Source organism: Alosa sapidissima, chromosome 5 (genome assembly GCF_018492685.1).
Source record: "Alosa sapidissima isolate fAloSap1 chromosome 5, fAloSap1.pri, whole genome shotgun sequence".
Taxonomy (NCBI): Eukaryota; Metazoa; Chordata; class Actinopteri; order Clupeiformes; family Clupeidae; genus Alosa; species Alosa sapidissima.
The window spans coordinates 10,046,583-10,071,842 of NC_055961.1; the positions used below are offsets into that span (position 1 = coordinate 10,046,583).

General features: G+C 43.4%; 1 protein-coding gene across 3 annotated transcripts in view; it reads left to right on the plus strand.

The window, feature by feature from the left end:
- Positions 1-25,260, plus strand: part of LOC121708691 (serine/threonine-protein kinase PAK 3-like) — a 54,853-nt gene that overhangs the window by 7,824 nt on the left and 21,769 nt on the right. For 2 of the 3 annotated variants that reach the window (XM_042091505.1, XM_042091507.1), the window contains exon 1: positions 20,743-21,210. The exons of the other annotated variant lie outside the window; for it this stretch is intronic. The gene's annotated coding sequence lies outside the window, so the exon portion shown is untranslated. Of the gene's footprint in view, positions 1-20,742; positions 21,211-25,260 lie in introns of those variants that run through there. 3 annotated transcript variants of the gene reach the window in all.

Genomic DNA, 25,260 nt, shown 5'->3' on the forward strand with positions numbered 1-25,260 from the left:
GAGGAGGCAATGTCGAACTACTATGTGGTTCTCATGTGTCGAGGCTACTAAGTAAGCTACCTTACGACCTCACCTACAGCTTTAAGAGGTACATCTATCCCAGGAGAGTGGAGATCCCTACCCTCGTCGACTTTGCTGAGTGGCTAGAGTACGAACTCGAAATGCAAGATGACAATGGGAAGCCCCGTAGTGTCAAGAGCGAGGAGCCACAGAACAGGAAGAAAGACCACAAGCGAGAGCAGGGCATTAAGACCACGACTGTTCTCCTGGGTACAGAAGCCACTGCCAAGCCCAGCACCTCTACAGCGCCCTCTGCAGCTGAGCCTTCAGCCAATAAGAACACGAACGAGCAGAAGGGAAAGGCCTACTGTCCATATTGTGAGAACGACAAGCACTTTCTGAACAGCTGTGCTAACTTCAAGCAACTTAGCAAAGAGCAGAAGGTGTCATGGATTAAGGGCAATAACCGGTGTTGGCGCTGCGGCCGTGGTCACCAAGCTGCTAAATGCACGTTGAAGGCACCTTGCAAGACATGTAACAGGAGACATCTGCTTGTCCTACATGAGGTTAATGAGAGAGAGAATGAGGCGCAACCCCCAGCAGAAGCCCGTGCAGAGAGCTGTCTCACAAATACAGTCAGCCATGTTCTGTATGTCGACCGTCCCACTTACAACTGTAAAGTGCTCCTGAAGATCAGGTGAAGTCATCATCAGGAACGGGAACCGATCAATGGGGGCCTACGCTGTACTTGATGACGGTTCGGAGCGGACAATTCTCCTCCATTCTGCAGTGCAACAATTAGGCCTCGTAGGCAAACCAGAGAAGCTTATCCTCCGCACAGTCAGACAGGAGTTACAGGTCCTTCATGGGGCGGCCATCTCGTTCACTATATCCCCGGCTTCAGAGCCTAAGAAGAGCTTTGAGATACAGAATGCGTTCTCTGCTGAGCAGCTGGGGCTAGCTGAACACACCCATCCTGTGAGTGCACTCCAGGAAAGATACAAGCACCTGGCTGGGCTACCTCTCCAGACCTTGAACCGAGTCCACCCCATGCTATTGATCGGCTCTGACTACACCCGGTCACGTCAAGACCGGGAAGCCATGACCCTGCTCCAAGAGCAGACAGTGAGAGTAGATATCGGTGGTGTCAAACGTTACGCCACACCCCTCCTCAGAGTTAAGAACATGCCCCGGCTACACGCCTCACCAGAAGCAGTGCTACCGCACCTGAGGGGTATCGAGCGACGATTGACAAAGTTGCCGGAGCAAGCCGCAGCATACCAAGCCGAGATTCACAAGCTTAAGGAAGCAGGATACGCCGTGAAGTTGGAGCCACATCAGATTGACGGTAGTGTTGTTACGATACCAAAATTATGACTTCGATACGATACCTGCCATAAATATCACGATGCTCGATACTGAAACGATACTACGGCGAAATCCTAAGATATCTGGAAAAGAAAGGACTCATACCTCCTCCAAGTGTATTTAGTAATTTGTGTTGAATTCGGTGCACTTTTGTAGTGTGCAGGTCAATTCTGGGTTCTAAACTTCCTACATAATTATTATTTTTATAGTCAGTAAAATAGTAGGCCTACTTTGTGTGATTAAGTCCTTTATTTTTTGTTATAGTTAATTTACATTGTGTTGTGTTTTGCCAATAAAGTAGCTTTAAATAGCCAAACTAGGCTAGATCAAGGTCAGTGTTGAAATTACTGCATGCAAATCACTGAATGCTATGCAGAGGGGCCTAATCTTTAGGCCATCTGATGTACAGTATACAGTAGGCTTCCCTAGGCCTTCCCGTGTTCATGGGATTTCTTTGATAGTTGCAAAGGGAAAAATGTGAGGATAGTCTTCTTTGCGCCCAGTGTACAAGTGCGACGTTCCAACCACTCAGGTCTTCGTCAGATAGGCCTACACCATTACCTGTTGCAATATGTCTGTGTGCATTCCTACATTAGCCTACGTCTATTTCTTTGATAACATGACTTGCTACCACGTAACAATAACCCGCTATTATTATTAGGAATCAACACGTTTTGATGCTGTGGGCTTTAATTAACGCATTTCGGGTAGCCTATCCTACATCTGGACAATACTTATTGAACAAATTGCAGTCTACATGCCATGACAAATATTACCAGTAGTACTGACTGAACATGAAATAGATTGTTTACAAGTTATGGTAATGTTATTCTGGCGTGAACATTGCGCTTTCATCACGTTAGCACCCTATGATTAGGCTACAGCTCGTTATGTCTCATCAAAATGATTACAGCTCGTTATGTCTCGTCAAAATTCATTGATGAAGGAAGGTTCGCTTTATCCCAGAGAACCATACTCGTTTCACTTAGGCTAGACTAAAACAGAAGAGAAGAACTTGCCACTAACCATGTAGTCGTGTTTTCTATAGCATATTCGTTAACCTGTCGTTCTTTAAACAATAATGTTGGGATGTCTGCGAGGTGTTTAGCCAAGTTCCATGCGTAGCCTACTGCTTTTAAATGACTTTGAAACATATTTCACAAACGGGCCTCTGTATACCTGATGGCTTGCCTTCACTATTCGTGATGTATCCGAAATAGTTGCAGATTTCACTTCACCTTTTGTTTTATCCACAAGGCCGAGGACTGTCGGCAAAGAACTACTGTATGTTGACGTTGGCTGCGCACTCACTCACTCAGAGCTGCCTGCTTGACACGCCCACTTGCCTAGATGCGTGCAAGGAGCAGTGAGAGCAGCAGTTCACGCAGACACAGAACGTTAATTTTAATGAAGTATCGATTCTAAAAAACGTCGGAAATCGCATCGTTTTTTGCGTGAAGGCATCGTGATACCTTTTTAGTATCGATACACCGTGCAACACTAATTGACGGCACAGAGGAAGCATGGTATATACCACACCACATAGTCCAGCACAATGGAAAGAATCGGGTGGTCTATAACTGTTCCTTCCAGTACCGAGGCCTTAACCTGAATGACTTCCTACTCCCTGGCCCTGCCCTAGGCTCCTCTCTCTTGGCCGTGCTGCTACGTTTCCGACAACACGGAGTCGCCTTCAGCAGTGATGTACGTGCCATGTTCCACCAGGTACAGCTGCTACCCTCTGACCGACCACTGCTGCGGTTTCTCTGGAGAGACATGAATCGGGACAGAGCACCAGATGTTTACGAGTGGCAGGTACTCCCCTTTGGCACAACTTTTAGCCCCTGTTGTGCTACATATGCATTACAGAGGCACGTCCACGATAACACCCAGCCAGAGGAGGAAGTTCGAGCTGTCATTGACCAAGCGTTCTACGTGGACAACTGTCTAGCCTTACCTCACGGGAAGCGGCCAAAGACCTCATAGACAGACTCCAACATCTCCTAGCTGAGGGAGGATTCGAGCTGAGGCAGTGGGCCAGGGCCAGTAATGACCCGTCCATCATCAGCCACCTTCCCAGCCACCTTCCACCGTCCTTGAATCTAAGCACCCGCTAACCAGGTTGATCATCCAAGACTATGATGAGAAGCTGTGTCATCCTGGGCCTAAGAGGGTATTCACAGAAATCAGAAGGCGATACTGGATGTTTCAGGGGCGTGAGGCAGTGCGTCGACACCAGAAGAGCTGTGTCAAGTGCCAACAGTGGAGAGCACGTCCAGACCCACCGAAGATGGCTGACCTTCCACCGTCGAGGCAATGCATCTTCAAGCCCCCTTTCTACTCGGCTGGAGTAGATTGTTTCGGGCCCCTCGTTGTCAAGATTGGCCGTAGGAATGAGAAGAGGTGGGGAGTTATCTTTAAATGCATGACCACCCGGGCTGTCCATCTCGATCTACTCAGCAACCTGGATAGCGACGCCTTCCTAATGGCGCTGAGGCGCTTTATAGCATGGTGGGGGAAGCCCTATGAGCTCCTATGCGACCAGGGCACGAACTTCAAAGGAGGAGAGAGGGAGCTCCAGCAGGCCTTCAACGCTCTCCACCCTGAGCTCCAAGCTCAGTTAGCCAGCCAGCAGATCAGATTCGTCTTCAACCCACCAGCAGCTCCTCACTTTAGAGGTTGCTGGGAGAGAGAGATCCGTTCTCTCAAAGCTGCACTTCGTGTCACCATAGGGGCTCAGACTGTATCTGAAGAGGTGCTACGCACCGTCCTTGTCGAAATCGAGGGAATCCTGAATTCCAAAACCCTGGGGTACACCTCCTTGGATATAGCTGACCCTGACCCAGTCACCCCCAGCTGTTTCTTGATGGGCCGGCGGGACACTTCCCTGCCTCAGGTCGTATACGAGGGCCCAGAGACTTTGGGACGAAGAAGATGGAGAAATAGCCAAGTATTAGCAGACCACTTCTGGAAGCACTTCCTGACCCACTACCTCCCAGGTCTCCAGGTTCGCCAGAAGTGGCGGACCGAGGCAGCAGAGCTACAGGTTGGCGAAGTTGTCATGATTGTCGACAACCAACTGCCCCGAGCTCTCTGGCCAGTAGGGAAGGTCGTCCAAGTCTTCCCAGGAGCAGACAAGAGGATCAGATCGGTGGAGGTAGCAGTGAAGGACAAGAAGTACGTCCAGCCTGTGGCAAGACTGACCTGTCCTCCCAGAGGAGAAGTGACTGCCGCCCTTTTCTGGGGTGCGAATTCCCCCCGTGAATTCGGGGGCGGCTGTTAAAAAGGGCGGCTGGCCCTTTAAGACAGCTATGGACTGAGCGGAAAGTGCGTTCTGATTGAGAACGGTGGCAGCGCGAGCTTGCAGTGCCAGAGAGAAGCATATCAGCGCAGCTCGGAGTTGTCCGTTAAGATTTAAGTTGAAGTTTAGTTGACATGTTTTAGCCATTTAGTTTGCTGTTTGATTCAAGAAGTGTGCGTTCCTAAAACAGTGAGTAATGCTGTCATGTCTTGTATGTTGATGTTAATATTTAGATGGTAATTTCATGCTGAATGAAAGTTTAAATGTCGGGTGTCAGTCAAGTGAGACGTTACCGTTTGAATGTTTGATTTAGTAACGTATGCCTAGATAATTATCTGCCGAGTGAAATCGCTAAGTTGTAGGCTACATGTAGTTTTATGTAGTTGAGGTAATTTGTTTGTATTTCAAGTACTCATTATACTTTATTGTATATTTGTTTCTTGTAGACCACACACACACAAGATACAGTCCTTTCATCAAGTCCAAAGGCAATCTCAGTTGTAAATCATGCCTCAAGAATAAAGGATATTCACTTTGGAAGATCACGGATTCATGTGCATTCATATTAAGGGTTCTAACCGACTCTCCACGGCGTTCTGAAATATTCAAATCAGCATACTTAAACACTCTAAAACAATAAGTGCTATGTCTTATTTGGCTGTGGGTTTTAAAATAATGAACCAAATTCTGCAAAAAGTGTAAGCAGCCTGGTGGAAAGCATGACAAGTGCAGGGTTGCCAACTTTGGGTGTTTGGCTGGAGTGAGATTTTGTGAAGTCATAGTGCGTGTGCGTTAAATTTTTCCCTAAACCTAATTTTAAAAATATCTGTCATCTGACTTTTTTGCTATGTACAGTATAATCCCTGATTTATGTTTTTTTATTAAAAAAAAAAACTAATAGAATGGAAATGTTTCTTCAAAATTTACAATTCAATTATTGATTGCACTTGAAAACAAGACCAGTGTTTTAACCCCGTGGCATGGAAGGATTATGAGCCACTGGGCCCCTGGGCACAGACATGAAAAGGGCCCCCCTGCCCACCTGAAAAAGGTAGTAGCTCAGTAGAAAAAAATATATATAAAAATAATGACTTCTGGCTAGTTTTGTGGAAAGAAATGGACAGATTGAGACGTATGAATGTGTGTATGAGTGTACATATGTATCAGGGATGGAAATAGCCTAAAATATTTTTTTCCACCTACCATTGTGGCTGGTGGATTCCAAAGTCTACCAGCCACTAGAGATACAGTATGAACATTTGATGAAAAATCATGACCAAAATGATCACGGTTATTGGTATTATTGCAATATGATTAAAATGTGCTGACTTTTTTTCTAAACCTACCATCAATGTTGGACAGAACTCATAATTGGCCTGCCCTTCATGCCCAGTAGCAACAAATCTAAAGGTCAACAGAACAGCTATAGTGTCATAAAAGTGGTGTGGCTCCTTTAAGACCCAATCCACTGGTGTGAGTTCTGGAGCCATCCAACTTTATCTAACTCTATACTATCCTACATCATCTGATTTTAATATTATGTCTAGGCTATATTTAACATTTAACATTTATTTTCTATTTGGCCTGTTATGAAATTATGCATTGACCAATATAAGCACACTTTTTTAAGACACTTAAATACATGCATGCTTAGCATTTTGTGAAAACAAATCATTATGGCTACATCGACAAACTCTTAGCCATGAGCTGTATATCCTCTGATTTTGATATTTACACATATGTAGGTATTTAAGCACAGCTCAGTTTTAAGACACTTAAAGCCCAAAATTGGAGACCATATAGAAATTTGCTACCATTTCAAAAGCGGATTACTCTGGAGCGGCTTATTGTACAGGGGATTGCATTACACCTTTGTGTTCGGTAAGGTCTGCTGTTTATTCTGGTTTACGGTTTGTCATGTGTGGAACGAAAAGTTTGTGAAATATTCCTCCTATATGAATTGAAATGAGCGCAGAGCTATAGTAGCCTAATATGATTATTTCTTGAAAGTTAATTTTCTCGCGAACCGTTTATCGCAGCATAACAGTCAGCGAATCAATAATCAGAGAAAACTGCGCTGAGAACGTTGTAGGCGGATATTAGACCTACCTGCTGTTGGTCTAGACGTATGCCTTAAACTCGTATCCTGTCATTTAGAAACAATGCTGTGGTCTAGTCTAGTCATCAACAAAAAATGAACGGATTGCAAAAAAAAAAAGTATGGATTTGGCGTGACATTTCTTGAGTGTGCGTGAGAGCGTGAGATTGGTGCTAAAAGCGTGAGAGTCACGCCAGATGCGTGAGAGTTGGCAACCCTGCGAGTGTTTGGGCTCTTAAGCTGTTGAGCTGTTCGCGTCAGATGAATTTTCCTGTCCGGTCAGCAGAGGGCCCTGATACTCTTTCTCAGTGGGTTGGCCCAGCACTCGTGTGTAACCCCCCACCCCCTGCACCTGACGTGCCTTAGGTGCTCAGGCTGCCTACCTGGTCAGACCTGAAGCCCCTTCAGGCCACTGAAAAGGCTGGGACTGCTACTCTCTAGGTCTATATATTAGGCCTACCTCCATGTATGTAAACAATATCTCCATGGTTAGGCCCTCTGACCTGGAAGTGGACCCTCTGAGAGAGCCTGAACAGCTGCATTCCACCCACCCAAACCTTCAGCCCACTGCAGTCCCAAAAGCACCAAAGAGATGGAAACACTCCATATAAACACAGTGTAAGCCTCAGGCTTCTCTCCAAGCTGAGTGCCTGAGAGATATAGTATAGTCTATCCAGCCTGGAGTACATCCACCGGAGTCCGTCTGACCTGTGGGTGTGTGTGTCTGTCTGTCTGTCTGAGACAATGTGTAGATGTGTGTGTCTGAGAAAATAGTGTGATGGGTGTATCTGAGATGGCGTATCGGTGTGTGTGTGTGTCTCTGAGAAAGAGTGTATATGTGTTTTTTGTGTCTTAAAACAAGTATAGAAGTGTGTGTTTATCTGGTAGTGTTTGTATGACACGTATATGTGTTAAGTATAAGTATAGTATATATAGTATATATACTCTTTTGATCCCGTGAGGGAAATTTGGTCTCTGCTTTTATCCCAATCCGTGAATTAGTGAAACACACACAGCACACAGTGAGGTGAAGCACACACTAATCCTGGCGCAGTGAGCTGCCTGCATCAACAGCGGCGCTCGGGGAGCAGTGAGGGGTTAGGTGCCTTGCTCAAGGGCACTTCAGCCGTGCTTACAGGTCAGGGTTCGAACCGGCAACCCTCCGGTTACAGGTCCGAAGTGCTAACCAGTAGGCCATGGCTGCCCCCAAAGAGTGGAATCATATCTGGCAGTGGCATTTGAGGGGAATGAATCAGTAAAAATAAAACTGTTCTTTTAGTCCAAAACCAGAGAGATATATGACTGTGGTAAGGGAGCCCACAATGCACACACAGACATGTGCACATACACACACACACACTAGGCCCACACAAGCACACACACACACACTAGGCCCACACAAGCACACACACACACACGCAGGCAGACACACACACATACACACAATAGAGCAGCTGTCAGGACAGAGAAGAGTTGTGTAGTGATTGGTTCCTGTAGTGATGGGGGCCTCTCCAATTTGATTGGCTGACAGATTTGAAATAGGGCACAACTTCTTCATGTGTGGTGTGTGTGTGTGTGTGGTGGGGGTAATTTCACAGATAGGAAGAGGACCAGAGAGAGAGAGAGTGAGAGAGAGAGTGTGATGATGAGAGATGAGAAAATGTAATTAGTGTCTACACGTCCTTCTTTATCGTAACCTGCTGATTCACTAGGTGCAACACCCAACCGGGTCCGCGTCCGGCACTAATTACATTCAGAATAGCGGCAGGTTCAAACACACCTGGCTCCACAGAAACAAACAAGCTCATCGAGAGCCTTTCGTGCAACTAGTCAATTTCCGGAGGCCCAGAAAACAACATTGAGCTAATGGTAACTTGGGGACAAACAAAAAATAAGGACAAGGTCGCACTATTTGCACTTTTTACACAAAGTCGACTTTTTGTAGCACATTACGCTAAAGTCTGATTCATTTTCATTTCAAAGTATCTGCATTGGTTGTGAACATTTTACCCGGAAATCCGATTGAAATCAGATTGAAAGGGTCTTTACATATAGAGAGTATATCTAGGCCTATAATAGGGCAATGATCGGATGGTGTTCAGCAAAGTAATGAGTGTTTGTACATTAAGTGGCGAATAAGTGTCACATTTTGATAGGTTGTGTTTGTTAGTATGTATTTTACACAATGGTTGTAAATACCACTCTTGTCTAGCACCCTTTGCCCTGGACACATACATGTGAATTTGTTACAAACCAGCAAAGAACATTTCTGATTAGGTAATATTACCTGATTTGAAACAAATAGTAGGCTATTAATGCAAAATTGCCTTAAAGCAATTTGTGATACTCCGGGACATTGGCAAGGAAGGTTCTCTGCAGCCGGCTACGCTATTTTCCTCATTACAAGTTTGTTTACCCTCAAAATGACTTTGAAGCTGTTATATTAAGGTAAAAAGCTTGCATAGGGTGCCTTATAGACACCAAGACTTTTAACCATATCCTTTGCTTTAAGCCCTTTTGTGTCAAGGAGAGTGGCAACCCACGTCTTCCCTCCAAATATGATTACCTCATTTTTTCCTTTGTTCAGCTTAAGAAAATGTTGAGACATCCTGTTTTTAATTTGGTCAATAGATAGACAAAGAGATTCAAGGGGACCATAGTCTTTGGCAACAGGGGTAAGTAAATGTGGGTGTCATCAGCATATCATGATAGGAAATCAAATTGTTCTTGATGATTTGTTCAAGTGGGAACATATAGAGGTTGAATAATAATGGCCCCAATATTGACCCCTGTGGAACACCACAGGTCAAGGTTGTTGGTATTTAGGTACAGTTGCCAATGGCAACAAAGAAGCACCTTTCTTGTAGATATTATTTGAGCCAATTTATAACTATACATGTAAATCCAACCCAGTGTTCTAGCCTGTGTAGTAATATGCTGTGATCAACAGTGTCAACAGTGTTAAAGGCTGCAGTAATGCAGTAACTAGGACTGGTGTTTTGCCTGAAAGTATTCATTTGATGTTAGGAAGGTGGTTAGTTGATTATTGACTATTTCTTCAATACATTTTCCAATAAATGTGGATTGGACATGGGCATGTAATTGCTTAGCATGGAGGCATCCAGATTATTCTTCTTGAGAAGGGGCAGGCACTTAGGAAATGTACCAGACAGCAATATATATATATTTATACAATTAAAAGCACATCTGCTTCTGTGAGCTGAAAAACAGATTAAAATAAAATGGTAGAAATTGTTACAGTTTTTTTCAACTGCTTACACATTACATTTTTGCTTGCCACACAATTTTCTAAACATGTCTTTCAAACACCATAACTCCACACCAAATCTGCAAAACCATACACTAATTCTCAGTGTGTGACTGAGTTTTCAATTTCTTAAAACACATTTTGCAAAACACCACACACAATTTTCTAAGTAACACACAAAGATCTACAGGAAGTAACTTGATTTCATTTTTCAAACACAACCCATCAAAATGCCACACTTATATGCCACTTATTTACTCTCAGTCCTCAATGTACAACAGGGGCGATTCTAGGATCAGACCTTTGGGGGGGCTCAGCCCCCAACAGGGGCGTCAATAGACCTCGAGCTGCACTGGGGCAGAATACCCCCCTAGGGGGATACGGGAGCATGCTCCCCCGTAAGAAAATGTTGTATATTTTAACGTTTAAATGCATCAATCTGGTAGGCGGAATAGTTATGATGATTCTGCAATATGTTTACAACCACAAAACATATTTGCTGAATTTCACAGTTCAGAAATGGTCAAAAATAGTACATTTCAGCACTCCATGAAATTATGCAGTAGTGGTCACCTGTGTTGTCCAGCTAGTTAACATAATATAAGCTAATTATTTTGGCCATTTATACAGAGGTGGACAAAGTACACAATTCCTTTACTTAAGTGAAAGTATAGATACAATCACAAGATGTCAAAAATTACTCCAATACAAGTGGAAGTCAGATTTTTACTTAAGTTGAAGTACAGAAGTACTTGATTTTAAAAATACTTAAGTATTCAGAAGTAGTGCTGTCAGGTAAACGCGTTATTATTGGCGTTAACGCAAACCTTTTTTAACGGCGTCAATTTTCTTATTGCGAGATTAACATTCTTTTTGGTCTAACAAACTTTGTAGTTTTTTCACATGCTGTTGCAACAACGTTAGAACAACTACAACACCACACCAGATCCAGCTAGACCGGAAACTAAACAATACGCACTGACGAATGGAATGGAATGTTGTATGTGCTGCACGTACACGCCCCCTTTTAGGGGAAAGATGACTGGATATAATGGAAACCTATGCTGCATCGAAGTGGGGAGCGAAAAGGGCTTATATACTTACTAAATCTTGAAACAAACGTGAATAAAAGGCACAAAATAAGGTTGGTGTAAGAGTCTGTGTGTTTATAGGATTAATGTAACCATTATGTTCCTATTTGTTGCTCTTGCAGTTTACTAACAGGAGTGTCATGAATGTAGGCACAGTCAAACTGCCCATGGTTGACTATAACTAAGTTCGGCAAGCTTAACTTTACATGTCAAAACTTTACATGTCATAACATCAACTAAACATAAGTCACACATTCATTCTATACACATTCATTATATCACTTGTAATATAAACGTAGCCTATTTCCTACAACTAGGAGATAATTGGCTATGTTATACTAAAGATCCACAGTTAACTAGCTAGCAAGCTAACCGTTTTACATGGGATATTATGGTAAGTGTAGCTTTGAATGTCCTGTGAATGAATAACTAGATGTAACGTCAACGTGTGATTACTAGCTGTCTTTCCCATTGGAATCAATGATATAATGTTAACTTGTTTTCCGCTAAAATGGGGCGTGGTGCAGATTAAATGTATCTTTATGATGATGCGCTGTTAGTAGGCTAGGCTACGTAAAGCATGCTGCACACACTTGTTTGGGCTTACGAGCCGGCCAAAGAGTAGTAGGCTGACGCATTAATCGTGTGCCGCCAAAGATTTTTTCACCGTCACTTGTTCTGTTATCAACAATCCTCTTTGGCTGCTACTATTTTGACACTCTGGCTTTATGTGGCTTTGATACACCGTTTCTTTTCTTCAAACTGCCAGACACTTCCTAGTAGCAAATATTCTAAGAACTTTACTTCCTCCTAGTCCTCCTCCTGTAGTCGTGGAGATAATAAACACCAACGCAGTTCTGAACTCCCGGCGGTCGGCTGAATGGTGTTTTAAATTGCTGTGGACACCAATCGATGCACTCTGCTTTCGACATTCATTTACATTAGATTCCATTCTTTTCAACTGAACTGAAAGATAATGAATATAGTATGAATAAGTTATAGTAGGCCTATTTATACTTATAGTATTTTCTGTTTGTTATGGCCTTGATAATGTGTGTACATTTTGTGCATGCACTTCTGCGGTAGCATTAATTTCAGTTTATATCAGCTATATTTCTGAAGAATAGGCCTACATTGTGTTGCCTCAAGGCCTGCTGCACATCTTTTGAAATTTGATTTGAAATAATCAAATAGACCTATGTCTAAAGTTAAGTTAATAAAGTAGGCTAACTTGCTTTGCTTTCATTTGAATCCCAATCAAGATACACAATAATTGCTTTATATTGTTAATATGGACTCCTGGTAAGTTAAGAAATGCAAAATAATATAATTTTAATCATGTGATAAAATATGTGATTAATCGTGATTAACTATAGGAATTCAGCGATTAATCGTGATTAAAAAATTTAATCGTTTGACAGCACTATTCAGAAGTATAAGTATTTGTCCTTTTTAATATATTGTAATGTGTGACGGCTGCAAGGCCTTTCCTGTGATTGTTTCTATGTGTCTGGAGGAAAGATGTAAACGCACACCGAAATGAGGTGCTGGCTACCGGTGTGTAAATTCAAGTAGGAGAAGGAAGGTGCCGCACACTCCGAGTTTATGAAACAAAAACGTTTGAATGAGCAATAACGTTTCGGCCTATAAGGCCTTCATCAGATTGCATGTATACATACATGCAATCTGATGTCAGATATTGAACAACAGATTTTATTGGCTACTATGTGTGTATTATCACTCTCCTGTATCTTTGACATAAATATCATTAAATAAAATAAAATTGAATGGTACAGGGTATTGGATATGGCATTTTAATAAGTTTAATAATTTAAACACATTGTAAAACTTAAAGCCCAAATTTGGAGACATCCATGCATGTCGAAATTTGCTGCAAATTCAAAACTGGATTACTCTGGAACGGCTAACTGTACAGGTGACTGCTTTACACCTTTCTGTTCGGTAAGGTCAGCTGTTAATTCGGCGGTCATATAGGTTTAATCAGATTTTTTTTTTTCCCTGCATGTCCAAATTTCCGTCAAGAATTCCCGGGACACTGTAAGACCGGGGTACACAAAACTTGGTGGCCATGTAACCCCACATGGATAGCATGGAACCATCTTTTTTCGTTTTGATCTGTAGCCCCCCCCGCTGGACTGGACCCCCCGAAAGGAGGGTAGGGCAGACACAGTTTTCTGTGAATATCTCGAGAACCGTAGGGTTTAGGAGAACCATTTTTTTGTATGTTGATCTCAAAGGGCCATGTCAACCCATTCCATTTCATGTATAGCGCCACCTAGTTAAACACAAAAAAGTAAAAATGAGGTGTTGTAATCGCAGGTATCTATGACCAAACATAGTCAAAACTGCACGAAATTGGAAGTGTAGGATCATTATGACACCCTCTAAATGCACGCCAAGTTTCGTGGAATTCCGTTCATGGAAGGCCACACAATAAATGAATTTATGTTACTATACACCAACTGGCCTGTAGGTGGCCGGAGACTGTTTTCTGTGAATATCTCGAGAACCGTAGGGCCTAGGAGGTCCACCTTTTTTTTGTATGTTGGTCTTAAGGGGGCATGTCAACCTATACCATTACCACTTATTTCATGTATAGCGCCACCTAGTTAAAAATTAAAAAGCAAAACATTAGGTGTTTTCATCACAATATCTCTGGCTGACATGGTCAAAACTGCACGAAATTGAAAGTGTAGGATCATTATGACACCCTCCGAATGCATGCCAAGGTTCGTGGACTTTCGTTTATGGGGAGCCTTACAATAAAATAATTTATGTGTACATTTAGTGACCGTACACCAACAAGGATTCCCGGGACACTGAAAGACCGGGGTACACGAAACTTGGTGGGCATGTACCCCCACATGGATAGCATGGAACCATCATATTTCGTTTTGATCTGTAGTCCCTCCGCTGGACTGGACCCCCCGAAAGGAGGGTAGGGCAGACACAGTTTTCTGTGAATATCTTGAGAACCGTAGGGCCTAGGATGACCTTTTTTTGCGTATGTTTGCCTCCAGGGGTCATGTAAACCCATTCCATATGCACACATGTGCATAAACAGATACACACGCACACACATACATTCACAGTAATCCTACGTATGACACAGTAGACATATATACGCATGCATGCACATGCACACACACAGGCACATAAACAGGCAAACACACAAGCACATGCACATGCACGCACACACCCACCCACCCACACACACATAAACATAAACATGTACACGCACACATGCACACAATATAAGAATTTCTCAGAATTATGAACAGGCAAGATGGGGGTGGGGTTGTATAAAATGTATTTTACATGTGAAATCTATGAACTAATCATGTTTTGGTACTTGTTGTCTAGCAGATACCAGTGAGAATTGAGTGTGCATAATGCAATTCAGTGAGACAGTTAGAATCATATATGCCTTTCAGCGTGACTTATTTTTGTGGAAAACATGTGCTGGACTGGGCACTGGTCATATTTTGTACCGCTCTGCGGTACATCTAGTTTTGATATATGGTTTGTTATGTGTTGAACGAAGGGTTCGTGAAGTATCCCACCATTATAAATGGGTAGGGAGATGAGAACCTTCAGTAGAATTTATGATTAAATTGAATTATATTATTTACTTTTCTCATGAACCGTTCACCACAGCAATTAACGGCTAACATTGTTTAAAAGCTGAGAAAAAAACTCTTTCATGTGATGTGATAGGCTACTTGTGATGTCTGTGTGATGAGTAGGCTCGTTCGTGAGTAGTTCAACTGAGAAGAATGGGTGAATTTGGATCCATTTTCTTTCTTGCCGTGCGCTGTCACTTTCTCCACTGCGTAAAAGACTAAATTAATTTGCGCTGTGAATGCTTATTTTGACAGGCCATAGGCTAAAAATCGTTATTAGTCGGACGCAAAACAGAATATATTCGAAAGAAGGGGACACCAAGGCCACCGTGGCCTGTAAACCTCTGATTTTCAAAGGGGCATCACGGCCACCTCAAGGGGCAACGATGGCCATAGCCGTCGTGAAATTCCTATCCTGCACATACTGCACACACAGTAACGAAGCCAACTCAGGATGCCAACGATCGACATGGTTCGTGAAGTTAGTTGTATTGCCAACGTGCTTGATTTTAGTGTGGCAGGTTTTACATACCGCGCACGTCTTGTCTAGTTTCCCATTAACTTCGTAGAATCCGAAATGTGCCCAGATGTCCGCTTTCCAAGCTTTGGGTGCGTTTTTAATTACCCGTCTATTGTGTTCATCTCCCTCCATCATCTTGATTCTTTAGTGTTGTTGTTATGCTAGCTAGTGCTGCCGCTTAGCATGTAGCTAAAGGCTGCGCATGTCATTACAATGTTGCTCCAGAAATGCCCCCAGAAGTAATTGAAACTTCACAACTTTATTGTCCACTCAAGGCCAGAAAATAAACAGTGACATAATTGATTATGGCACGTTGCCGCATCGATGCTGAATCGTGCATGCCCCGCATTGCAATGCATCGCCGAGTCGATTATTGTTGACACCACTATTATTGTATTCAAAGACTCAAATGTGGTTAAAAGTAACGAGTACTTCATGCTCATACTTCAAATGTAGTGGAGTCAAAAGTGCATTATTTGTCTTTCAAATGTAGCGGAGTAAAAGTCACAAGTTTAAAAAAATATTAATACTCAAGTCAAGTACAGATACTCAAAAATCATACTTAAGTACAGTAATCAAGTAAATGTACTTAGTTTCTGTCCACCCCTGTATACAATGCTGTATATTATTTTTTTCCCCAAATTTTTATAGGCTGTAGTTCTGCCCCTTGAAAACCTCTGTAAGCAACTGTAAGCACATCAGCACGTCTGTCTCGTCCTTTGAGCTATTACTTTCTCACCTGAACCTGGCTGTTTTCTTTAAAAAAAGAAAAAAAAGAAACATATATCCATTAGGGCTGTCACTTTTGTGAAAAAATCCTGTTCGGTTTTTGAGACATAAGTGTTCATTGAATCGATTGTAAAATCGATTTTTCATGTATAAAGACGTTTCCATTTTCCAACACGTGAAGTTTCGCGCACAATGACAAACAGGAGTGCAACATTCTCGAAAAACAATAAGCCGAGTGGACTGCCATTACATCAGTGACAAACATTACTGCAGTCTTCAACGTATCTGTGTCTGTGTTTACGATTAGAAATGTCAAACAAATTTCGCCTACATAGAACTTGCACAGTTTGTTTGCATAGCCTACCGCTTTGTTCTTCTCCATAGTTTGATATACCAAAAATCCGAAGTAATTCCACATCGAACTCCTCAAGTTATTAGGGCCTATCACTCGTCTCTTTCATGTCACACAGGTTGATCGCGTTGTCCTCCATTTTTTGGCAAAACACAAGCAGCACAGCAGCTGATTGAAACAGCTGTTTCCGGTGCGTAAAATTGGTGGGAATTTTCTTTTTAGCTTTCGCAATGCTTACTGCACTTCGGAATTCTTTATATTCTTGTTTGTGAATTTTGTTACATCTATCCTTTTTATTTGTTTAATTCGTTTAAAATGAATAGTGTACATATTTGGTTAAAATCGATTCCCTATTTTAGTTTTCGAAACTTGTGTTGTTTGGTCCAATCGATTGTGCAATCGATTTTCGAACGTAAAGTGACAGCCCTAATATCCATCTATGGGGAAACCGACTGTGTCAGGGTTTGTTGTTCCAGTGTTTCAGTTCACTGATGTGAATGAGTCTGATGATCCGTCAGGTCGAATTGTTTATTTTTCATTGGCAATGACAGTTAAACATAAGAAAGTGTCTGGTAGGGAGGCAACGGCAGGCTTAATAGCACACTTTAAAAACTTGTTGTACTCGCAAGCTAACTGTAGGCAAATGTACGATAATGTTAGCCTACTGTAACCAGATATAATTGCCATCATTGGGATCATGGAATCACAGATTGGTTCCACAAATACTACACCTGTAGCCTACTTAAATGTGTTCATTCGATTAGACTTCATTTTCACTTCATTAGCCATACCTTTTCAGTGGTAGAAGGTAGCCTACTCTGACGACTGTTCCCCAAAGTTGTCTGCGCGTTGTCCCCCACCCGAGTTGGAAAGTGTAAATATACCCAGCTTTCTTGCGGCATTTCACGGAGGCACGCCCCCTTTAACTCGGAGCTCTTGAGGTTGCCGTATGACCTTACAACAAACATGGCTGCGCCCATAGTTGAGATGAGATGACATGTATTTTCTTTGTATTTGTACTGTGTTTGGTCGTTTCAATGTCGATGCAATGCTCTTACACACTAGATTACATTGCTGCTTCAATCCGGTCACCAATTCATGCATTGCACGGTCTTGTTTTCGAGACGGTTTGCTAAAGAGGCTAATGTAGCACAAAACAATAACAATGACTAGCCTGCTAATGCCACTCGCGGCTCGAGAGAAACGCGACAGCACTTGTTTAAATTGAAATAGGCTAAATTGAGTTACTAATTTTTTTATTATTATTAATTCACATTGACCATACCCAGTAAGGGAGAATGAGGGACGTGTTCTCGTGTTTTAGACAAATGTCCAGCACTACCCCAGCGGACTTCTGGTTGAAATGTTCAGAACCAATGCAGATACTTTGAAATGAAAATGAATTGGACTGTATGTGCAATGCTCTACAAAAAGTCGACTTGCGTAAAATTCTAAATGTTGTTTTCTGTTCCTCCGGAAACGCCTTGAACGCACATGTTTGTTTCTGCAGTTGAAAGGGTCCATAGGCCTATGAATACATACACACCCAACTGCACCCCCCCCCCCTCCCCCACACCCACCCAACACACACACACACACACACACACAAAGTAGGCCTACATTTTCTTTGGGGAAAAAAGCAAACTAATTTGATAGTCAGTAATTTCTTTCTTTGGAAATACAATAATTTCTGTCTTTGACAAAATCAGCTTTTTCAAAACTCCATGTACATCTGGTGGTCATTGTATTTTGCTTCCCTCTTTTCTTGTTGGCTGTAACATACTGTATTCACAACAGCAAATGATTTGTGAAAAATCACTACTTTTGGTTTCAATACTGCTAACTATGTTTACTGTGTATTTCAACTTCTCTCTGTAGATGACTTTCACTCTTGTATGGAAATATCATAGAAGCCCATGAAAGACGGAAGAGCTTTAGGTTTTGAGCAACAGTGCGTACATGATGTATCCAAAATGTCATATTATGACAAAAGTGTTTATAATGTGAGGCTAATGTTTGCTTTAATGTAAAGATGTGTTTATGACATTTTGAATGTTGTGTTCCATTTTCAAAAATAGACATAGAGTTTTGAAAATGTGTGTAAACAGTTGCAAAAAAACTGTAAGCCATAACCTTCATGTGGAAGAGTTGAGATTCTGTACTGTTTCTTCAAAGTCTATAGGACAGTGTGTTCTAAAACCAAGTGGTTCACTCAGCTCGGACTACTAGCAACATTTCCATAATCATGCCTTTGTTACACCACTCATTTGTAGCCAGATATAAACTATAGCTAGCTGGCTAGTTAACCAACTAGCTGACTAGCCAATATACAGTCCTGTGACTTTACCGGCATATGCTTTAAAATTCATGTTGTCTAATTCACATCACCACAACTTGTTCTTGTTGTGAATTGGTCTTCAGACAGACCCCTGACATTGCGATGCTGTGTTTCCATTTCTTACTGCTTCCTCATCCCAAATGCCCCACCTCCTGGTTGGGAGCTGAGGCTGTCAATAATCATTAAAGAGCAGAACTGTTCACTCTGAAGTGACTCTCAACACACACACACACACACACACACACACACACACACACACACACACACACACTCTCTCTCTCTCACACACACACACACACACACACACACACACACACACACACACACACACACACACACTGACATACTTACAGTACTCAAAAACATACAGTATACTTACAACAGTCACACACAAATTAACACACCAAACACATTGACACACACGCACGCACACACATTGTGTAAAGATGTGCAGTCACCTCACACACCATCTCTACACCAATAAGCATAAATCTGTCACATATGGAGGTTTGTGTGCCCACTGACCCATACAACACACACACATACACACACACACACACACACACCCTCTCTCTCTCTGTCTCTCTCTCACACATGCACACACACACACACACACACACTTGTTATGTGTTTTGGGGTTTCCCTGTCTATTAACACTGTCTCTGTGTGAGAGAGATGGTGAGTGTGTGTGGGGGGTCAGGTTGTCATGACAACAGGGCTCATTTATCGTCTCATATGGGATGCCAGACACACGCTCACACCACACGCACATGCGCGTTATTGCACACATCACACACACACACACTTACACACTCAACATACAGACTGACATACACTTACACACACATGCAGAATGACTCACACACATACACATACACATACAAATGCACACACATATGCACGTATACATGAAGACATAAGCACATACATGCAACCACCAAAAAATGAATGTACAGACACACGCACACACACAGGCACACACTCGCTCACACACACACACACATACACACACTGTAACACAAAACACACACGCGCCCTCTCAACCGACACTCAGACATCTGCCACTAAAGCCTAGCCTAGGAGATGAGCTGACCAATAGGGAGAGAGGAAACGGGAGAGGGGGAGGGGAGAGAGAGAATGAGCGAGGGAGGGAGGGAGGGAGGGAGAGAGGGAGGGAGGGAGGGTCATAGAGAGGGATGACATCATTAGGAAGGGAGAAGGAGAGCAGAATTCTGTGTTTAGTGGGAACGCCTGCGCCGTGTGTGTGTGGCAGAGGGACCATGTGTGTGTGTACAGTATGTGTGTATGTCTGTCTCTGTCTGTCTGTCTGTCTGTCTGTGTGTGTGTGTGTGTGTGCGTAAGTGAGGGAGATTTACATACACATTATATTTGTTTACACATGTCTTGTGATCCGGGGAAACTGCATTAATGTGTGTGAGTGTATTCCTGTAACAGGGAATAAAATTGTGTGGAGGGAAGAATGTGTGTGTGTGTGTCGCTGTGGATTAAGACGCATGCCAAATGCCCCCATAATGCACTTGGTCATCCAGGGGGCTGAAAGTGGCTGTGTCCAGTCCAATCTCTAGAGGGGTGTTTAACACGCTAACACTACACATACACCAACAATCAAACTTCTCCAGTAGCATAATCTCTAAACCTTCACACATGCACGAGCACACACACACACACACATTCTCTCCCTGACAGACACACACACACAAACACTCACTCTCTCTCTCTCTCTCTCTCTCTCTCTCTCACACACACACACTCACTCACAGACAGACATACACACACACACACTCACAGACACACACACATACTCTCTCTCTCTCTCTCTCTAACCCACCCCTCCAGTTCACATCTCTCTTTTCTCTTCCTCTGAGAAACACAAACTCTTCCTCCCTGTCCAGTACTTGTCCCCTCCCCCCTCATCTGCATATTGCCTGAGGGCTGTCCAATCATTCTCCAGCAAACTCGGTGACATCACTGGCTTGGGAACAGAGGAGAGAGAGACAGAGAGAGAGAGGGAGAGAGAGAGCAGGTTCTTTTTTTCCTCGTTTCCTCCTCTCCTGTCGTCCGCCTCCCAGTGTGGATCTACCGGTTTGTCCAGCTCAGCCGTTAATTTGTGACTGAACGAACGAGCGAGCGAGTGAGCACAGGCTTCTCATTTTTGGACTAACAAACAATAAAGGGTTTGGCATCGGCCACAAACCAAAGGACATTACTAAAGACAGGCACAGACGGGAGCAAGGGACACAGAGAGAGAGAAAGAGAGAGAGAAAGAGAGAGAGAGAGAGGGGAGATATTGGATGTGATGGTCAGAGTGCTTTGCCGATAGGGATGATCAGTGCCTCTGTTTGCCTGCACTGATACCGAAGGAAGAAGGGATCTGACTGAAGGAAGAACGGATCTGATAGAAGGAAGAAGGGATCTGATAGAAGAGAGACGTTTTCTCAGTGCACACCACAGGAAAGGGAGGATGACAGAACGTCTACCAGGTAAGGAGCGAGTCATATCTCGATGGCAGATGGAAAAGGAATGGGTGGAGGGGGGGGGGGGGGTAGATTTAATGGATGGATGGATGATAGATGGATGGATGTATGAATGGATAGGCAGAGGACAAGTAGGCCTCTTTTCATCTTCTGTTTCTCTTCTGAAGGCTGATGGTGTCTTTCAAGATATCAGAGAGAGAGAGAGAGAGGGATGGAGAGAGAGAGGTGGAGGGGGATGGAGAGAGAGAGGTGGAGGGGGATGGAGAGAGAGAGGTAGAGATAAAGATGGAGAGAGAGGGATGGAGAGAGGGAGATGTGGAGGGGGGTTTGCTTTCATGTTTTAGCTGCAGCTGCAGCATCCCCCTTTCCCCCTCCCCTCCCCTCCCTCCCACCCTCCCACTCCCCCTCTCTTCATCCCTCTCTCTCTCTGTCTCCCCCTTCTTCTCTCCTCCAGCTTGCTCGCTCCCCCCTCCCCCCCTCTCTCCTCCTTCACCATAATTTAAAGCGTTGCAGAAAGACAGCAGCAGCACAGATGATTCTGTCTAGGAGACACCAAGATGGAGAGGCTAAAAAAAAGGGAGGATTGTGCCTCTTTGGCAGAGGGAGAAGGGGGAGGGAGAGAAGGAAAGAAGGAAAGAGACAGAGAGGGATGCTGGCGTCCATCTTGGGATAGCCATTTTCTCTCTCCCCCCTTTCGATATTCAACACCTCTGCATCCGTGTGTGTGTGTGTGTGTGTGTGTGTGGGTGTGCTACAGCTTAGGACCTGCTACATGGAAAGAGAATGACAAGACATACAACCACAAACACTGTATCTGTGTTATCTGTGTGTGTGTGTGTGTGTTACCTTGGTCTCAGTTTAAATGCATGTGAGGTAAAGTGGATGTCCAAGGCAGACAGACACATATGGCGTAATGAGGTTTTTCTTCTTTGTTTGGCATCCTAGCTAGCCTAATAGCCACTAGCAAAGAGAGGCTTCCTGTGTGTGTGTGTGTGTGTTTGGGGAGGGAGGAATGATTGATTTTTCTTCTCCTGCAGTCAAGGTTGGTTGCACACATGCACAAACGCACGCACACACACACACACACACACACAAAAATCATTTGGCGTGCCGCGGGGGTGATGTTGTAACTCTTTCCTCACATTCAGGAGAAATAAAGAAGAGAGGGGTAAAGAGAGGGGGATTCAGGGGAAGAGGGGTACGTCCTCTTTCCTAACTGTCATCAGGTCCTTTGGGATGTGTGTGTGTGTGTGTTCACGCATGTCCACGCACACACACACACCTCTGGGGCCCCATAGACGATCTGGTCACATTTGCATAACAGGACCCCTAGCGAGGGCTCCCTGACACGCGCACACACACACACACACACACACACACAAACTATTAATAGTACTTTCTCCCAGTGAGAATGTCAAGGACGTCTTTGTCAATAACATCTTTGTGTATGTGTCTGTGGTCAGTGTACCTGTATGAGGAAGCAGCATTAGTGAACATGCTGAAAATAAACTGTATGGATGAGTGTAATTGGTGCATATGTCATCTGGAGAGCTGAGACGCAAAACACAGACTGCGCCTTACAACATACTTTAAAACGTACTGTACCTTAAAAGTTAAGCTTTTCTGGGGTCAGATAATATGGCATAGGGGCTATAGATTACATGCAGGTAAAGCGTAGAGTATGTCCATGGTGTGACTAGGCACACACACATACACACACACACACACACAAACACACACAGACACTCATACACACTCACCTTAGGACCTTAGATCAGTGTGTCCATGGTGACCTTAGATCAGTGTGTCCACACTACTAACTCTAGTCTACACCAATGACTCTAGTCCACACTACTAACTCTAGTCCACACTAATGACTATTCCATACTACCAACTCTAGTCCACACTAATGACTAATCCATACTACCAACTCTAGTCCACACTAACGACTATTCCATACTACTAACTCTAGTCCATACTAATGACTTTAGTCCTTACTACTAACTCTTGACCTCACTATTGACTCTATTCCATACTACTAACTCTAGTCCATAATGATTCTAGTCCACACTAATGATTCTAGTCCACACTAATGACTTTAGTCCATACTACTAACTCTAGTCCACACTAATGATTCTAGTCCACACTAATGACTTAAGTCCATACTACTAACTCTAGTCTAGAGTGTGGCTACCCGACCCCCACGGGTCCCGACGGGTCGGGTCGGGTTCGGACAAATATTTAGAAATTGTAGTCGGGTTCGGTTCGGGTTCGGACACGTGGGGGCGATATGCATTGGAAGCTTTACATTTAAAATTCCTTATTATGTTGGGTAACCAACAGGTCTGCTTTACATGATGCAAACGTTTGTTTTTTGAGAATAAAGTAAAATGTAAAAAAGACCTAATAGCTTTCTTCCTGTGTGCAAGATTTGTTTATCGTGACAACACATTTCAGGCATGCCGCCTGAAATGCACATGCGTTGTCACAACTACATAAACAAATGGTTATGCACATTTCACACATATGCACATAAGCACAGTCTTGGGTGACGTTAAAAAAAGTTGTTAGCCTATCAGGAGATTTTAAGATTATTTGCGTTGCATAGGCTACTGTGGTAAAGACATAGGCTACCGGTAGGCTATAAGGTCGTCTCGTTCAACTGGATGAGGATTTCCTCGAGTTGCCCCAATTAACGTCGATATGGATCAGTGACAGAGGCACTGTATTTTCAAAGACTGTTGCAGTTCATTTCAAGACTTTTCGTCAATGGTAAGACAAGAATTCTATTTCAATAGGCTATGCTTGCTTGGGCCTCTTGTGTTAATGTGCGCTGTGTGTGACCTGCGTGCGTACATGCTCATCTGATTCTCTAGACAATTTGTTGTGTGTTCCGTTTAATGGGCTAAAAAGACAGGCTATCCACAAACGTGAACGTTTAATCACTAGCATGGGAATAACTGAGGCATCATCTGCATCGGGCTCGGGTCGGGTTCGGACATAAAAATGAAAATGCCTGTCGGTTTCGGACGCAACTCTGTCGGACGCAGGCCGGGTTCGGACAGAAATTTGCGGCCCGATCCGCACTCTACTATAGTCCACACTAATGATTCTAGTCCACACTACTACTAACTGAAGTCCTCACTAATAAGTAGATCTAGTCCACACTCTAACTCTAATCAAGTACCTGTATAGAAATCAGATCCCAAAATAGGGGGGAATCTAAATAGATCAGTTGATGTATAGATGTTAATCTTAACTGCATCAGCTAAGGTTGGGTTCATTTGACCTGATCAAATGTGCTGTAGGAATCGTCACAGTAAACAATTTTGGTTAAAAACTAACAATCAAGAACGACAGGCATGTTTGTCTGTCCACATGTAACGGTAACCAGCAGGTACATAGCTGTGCAGTTATGAACGTTGTGTAAACCTCCCTCTCGACGCCTTAAGAGACGTGCTAGTGAGAGAGCTAGCAGCCTGGGCTTTTAAGGCACACCAACACGATTATCGGTAGTCGGACAGACTGGCGAGGTCGGTGACACAAGTCTGTTCAGGGGAGCGTACCTATGCTCCCCGGGTCCTATGTTCCCCGGGTCCTATGTTCCCCGCTTTGCTTGGGACCGGGGAACATAGGACTAACCCTAACCCTAACTCCGAGCGGGGAACATAGGACCCGGGGAAAATAGGGATGACCCCCTGTTGAGTGTGTTCCGTGTTGTCGTGAGTCAGAAGGAGGCGTTGCCGTCCATTTTGGCCGATTTGATTTGTTTGACAGTGGGCAGTCAGACTCAACGACCAATCTGATTGGTAGCTCAAGTTCCCCCATGTTCATGCCCCCAGAGTGTAGCGCTGTAGCTGCCTGGCTTCTTTAGCTGTTGGCTGCAGCAACTCGAGCTAGGTAAAACCTATTGTTTTTTTTTTTTTTTCTGTACCGACAGTAGTCAGTGAACTCGAGAAACAGAGATCTATGTGAAAAATCGCTGGAATTCTCCTTTAACATTATATAGCAGCTGTCTGGTCTGACATTTATGTTAGATGTATCTGTGCAGGTGCA